Raw genomic sequence first — 4,828 nt, forward strand, 5'->3', positions numbered from 1 at the left:
CAGTCATAACTTCAGGAATGTTAAGTGCAAATCCGGGGGGTGGCGGGGAGGTCCGCAGATAATTACTTCCTTTCATAGGGAGGGATGCAACCTGGCCGAGGTCACCAGGAGGTAAGTGGTGGAGCCCTGGCCTCCCTATTCCTAGGCCGATGCTCTTGCTCCCTCTACCTTCGCTTCCCCCCATGTGACCTGAGGGCTCAGCTTCCAATAATCCCACTCCCAAGGCCCTGCCAGAGCCCAGAGGCTGGGGCAGAGGAGCTGGAAGGCTCTTATAGCACCACCCCCACATGTACAGTGTGAAAGGACCGCCCCAGGAGGAAAAAACCTACCTCGGGGATCCCAGGACGGGTTTCCCCTGTGCCAGATGGGACAGGGATGCACACAGCTGAGGTCGTGCTTCTGGGGGAAGAAGGGCACAAGGGAGAGGAGCAAACACGGTCATCTGTGTTTTACTCTCTTGATAAACACATCTGAAGAGAAGTTACAACAGCCTAGCATTTGTTACCTCTGCATGGTGGGTGCATTGGTGTTTGTGTCAATGTTCTTGGTATTTTCATGTATCTGTAAAGCCAGCCCATTCAATCCACATGGGCTCACTGATCAGCTCCAATGGCTGGGGTGCTGCTTTAGGCCCTGGGGAAACAGAAATGGCCTCAGAGATCAAGTCCTGACCCTTCTGGAGTGAAGTTCCAGTGGGTGAGACAAGCTGTGAACAAACAACACATTCTACTATAATGTGTGATGTGATGAGTTCTTCACCAAAAGGGAGAGGTTAAGGGGAGAGAGAGTGACAATCACTGGTTTAGAATGATGGTCAAGAAAAGCCACCCCAACCCTGAATGAAGTGAGGGGCCAGTTGTGGAGGCTTCTGGAGAAGGAGGGCACCAGTGGAAGGAACAGCAGGTGCAAAGGCCCCGAGGTGAGAATGTGCCCGACAAGTGAGAGGAACAGCAAAGACGCCAATGTGGCCCAAGCCGAGGAAAGAGGAGAGTAGGAAGAGGGGAGGAAGGGAGGAACCAGGCCATCCTTGAGGCCTTGCAGACTACAATGAGCACTTTGCATTTTATTCCAAGTTTTCAAATGTAATAACAAACATCACGTTGGGCATACCGTACAGGTCTCCACACGTCTCTGTGACTAGGTGAACCAGCCCCATTAAAATAGAGATGGTGTGATGGCTTCCCAGCCATATTAATAGACAGTTCTGCACTGGCCATCCTGGTGGATGGATATTTGGGCTGTTTCTGGTTGTCCTCGTTCACAAGCACAGGCTCAGTGAACCCCTGCACAGCCCCCATGCACAGGAGCACTTCTCTAGAGCACACACTGAATGTGGAACTGCAGGGACACAGGGCGTTCACGTTTACCATGAGGGGCAGGCCACTCTCCAGAGCAGCTGGGCAGCCAGCCATGGTCCCATTCTTTTGTCCCGACCATTCCTTGGAAACCTTATTGCTCCATGTTGCCATCCCTAACCTGTGTACATGCCGTCTTGGCATTAATGAGAAACCCAAGTAAAGGCCCTACAACAGGGCCTAGCACACAGCAACCCCCGCGGTCCCAGAGCCCCACCCACCATCCTGGTCCCACCCTGCCGCTAACTCAGATGACCCTTGGATCTGAGCCTCAGTTTCCCCGTGGTGTCACTCCGTGGTCCCTAAGCCCTGCCCGCATCCTAGTTTCCATTCTTTCCCTACTTCAGTGTGATCCTGGGCTCTGAGCCTGTTTCCCCATAGTGTCACTTGGTTGTCCTTGAGCCCCACCCTCCTGTCCTGGGCCCCACTCCTCTGGGTCTTCGAGGGCAGGAGCCCATTTTGCACTCCCAGTGAGGGGACAGCGGCCCCTGGAGGCTGAAGTGGGTATGGCGGGTCCCGGAGACTGACAGAGGCAGGACCCCCCATGGAGAACAGGCGCCCCGCCCCCTCCACTGCCTTCGGAGCCTCTCCCCAGTGCACCCCCGGGCCCTCACTCAGAGCTGAAGGTGGGCCTGGAATGTGCCCATAGGGAGACCCCCCCCCCCTCAGATCGCCGCCTGGGTTGGGGACAGAGAGGGTCCTGGTGCGGTCATCGCAGGCCCCCCAGACTCCAGCCCAGCTCCCTTCTTGTCCTCCTGTCCTTGGCCCCAGGCTTCTTGCATTTATAATAAGGGTCCTCCCTGACCCGGGGCAGGATGAAAGAAAGTGAAACTGAGTGTGGGGCTCTGATAGGTGTGAGGGGGTGCTTAAGGGTCGTTGGACCCCGAACTAGGGTGGGGGAAAGGTGAGTCCTTGTCTGGGGGTGTGTGCATGTGAGTGTGCGAAAGAGACTGGTGCCTGAGGGTGTGAATATGTGTAGCTGGGTGTCTGTGTATGTGTGAGTGTGCCCAGGTACTAGGAGTGGTGCCTGAGTGTGTGTGTGACAGAGAGAGAGCAGTGCCTCAGTGTGTATGTGTAGCTGGGTGTGTGTGAATGTCCCTGGGCACTAGGGGTGGTGCCTGAGTGTGTGTGCATGCGAGTATGTGTATGTATGTTGCCTGAGTATGTGAGTGTCTGCTGGGTGTCCGTGACTGCCTGGACGCAGGGTGGTGCAGGAGGACGTATGACAGTGGCCGAGGCACTTGGCACTGCACTGTGGAGCTCAGCATGCTTTGAGATCCACTCTCCCCCTGGCCTCTACCCCGAGATACAGGCATCTCTTCGGTTTTAACCTGTCGCAGTGTCCATGTTGCTGACCACCCTCCTCTCCAACTCTCCACCCTCGGTTGTCCACAACTGTAGGCATTGTAGTTGGTCCCATGCCACTCTAGAGGGCCCCTCCCACTGGATGGAAATTCCATATGTGCATGGGCTGACTTTAAAGAAATATGCCAGGTGGGTGTAACTTGAGGACAACTCAGTGTTGGACTTGTAGGTTCTGGAGTTGCTACGGACCACTCTGACTAAGGACAGTGGACCGCATGGCGCTAGAGCTCGGGAGTGAGGCCAGAGCTGGGAATTGGGAGTCTCGGAGGTAACCAGCCATTTTCAAGCATCAGAAGGTATCAGAAAAGCTGGGTGGTGTCAGCTTTCAGAGTCTCCAGAGGATTGATTCAGGAACTGTTGTTAGGTGCCAAGTACATTCCAACTCCTAGCAACTCCATGTGACAGAGTAGAACTACCCCACAGGGTTTTCTTGGCTGCAATCTTCACAGCAGCAGATTGCCAGGTCTTTCTCCCACGGAGTCTCTGGGTGGGTTTGGAGCTGCCGATCTTTGGGTTACTAGCCGAGTGCTTAACCGTGGTGCCACCAAGACCCCTGATTCCAGAGCAGGTCTGTGCGTTTCACCAACAAACTCAGGTGAGCCTTGAGTGGGCCATTCTCAGGCCCAAGAATTGCTGGTGTCCTTGGGCTCTCCCGCCCAGAGAAGTGTCCACTCACGTCACACCACTCTCTCTACCCACCCTCACTCATCCATGGAGGATCTGGGGAGGGCTCTGGGCTCAGGGCTCCTCCTTGAGCCTCTCGCTTTCACCCCGCTGGGACGGCTGTGGTCTAACTCCCTTGCCTGGGACCCGAAGGGCTGTGGCCTAACTCCCTTGCCTGGGACCCAAAGGGCTGTAGTCTAACTCCCTTGCCTGGGACAGACCAAAAGTTCCATTCTGAGCACCACAGTCGAGCCCTCCAGGAGTGATTGAAGACATTAGGCTACTGATCTTTGTATCCCCGTTGCTCACACTCCTCGTCTCTCTCCACTGGAACTCAGGCAAGGAAGGGGAGGAGTGGTGTTAGCTATCAACCTCCTAAAACGCCAACGTCCTCCTTAGCATTGTTATTCCTCAGGCAGGGGAACACTAGTAAGGAAGAAAGTCTACTTCTCTTGGGCTCTGCCACCATCATGCTCTGTGGTCTGGAGCAAGTGCCTCTCTCCTCTTTTTTCCCTATTTGTGACCTGGGAAGTTGGGAAGGATCATTCCTATGGTACCTTCAGCTTTAACAATCTAGTTTATCACAGAACTAGCCACAGAGGGGAGCCCTTGTGGTGCAGCGGTTAAGAGCTCAGCTCCTAACCAGAAGCTCGGCAGTTCAAATCTACCCACTGCTCCTTGGAAACCCTATGGGGCAGTTCTACTCTGCCCTATAGGGTCGCTATGAACCAGAACCAACGGCAATGGGCTTGGTTTTTTTGTTTTTAACCATAGAAGAATTCCCCTGGACTCAGCAACTCATGGCAGGAAGGCGACCCCTTGTGGACATTGTAATTCTCCGCTGTAGAAATGGGAAATCAATGTACCCATCACTGATTTGGTAGAATTCTCACTTCCCCTGCAGGAGGCTTGGGTTTGATTCCTGGCCGATGCACCTTATGGGCAGCCACAAGCTGTCCGTCAGTGGAGGCTTTTGTTTCTATGATGCTGAACATGTTTACACAGAGCTTCCAGACTAAGACAGACCAGGAAGAAAGACCTGGCAATCTACTTCCAAAAAATCAGCCAGTGAAAGCCCTATGAATCAATTCCGACTCATAGCAACCGGGTGGATTAACTGGTAAGCACGGTGTACATACAGTAAGCACGGTACACACGAGCTTAATTGTGCACTACAGTTTAGTAAGTAAGCACAATTAAGCCCATGCGTATCTTGGTTATTGGGTAATCCATCCCTGGGATCATAACAGTCCTATTATACCAATCAGTCATGGGGATGGCCCAGGAACAGGCAGCGCTTTGTTCCCTTGCGCTTCGGGTCACCATAGATAGACAGATATAGAGATAGATATAAAAATAGAGATACAGATATATACATATATATATGTATATGACTATTAAGAGATTTAGTTCAAGGAATTGTGGGGGCTGGAAAGTCCAAAATC

Source organism: Elephas maximus, chromosome 22, assembly GCF_024166365.1.
Source record: "Elephas maximus indicus isolate mEleMax1 chromosome 22, mEleMax1 primary haplotype, whole genome shotgun sequence".
In the NCBI taxonomy this organism is placed as follows: Eukaryota; Metazoa; Chordata; class Mammalia; order Proboscidea; family Elephantidae; genus Elephas; species Elephas maximus.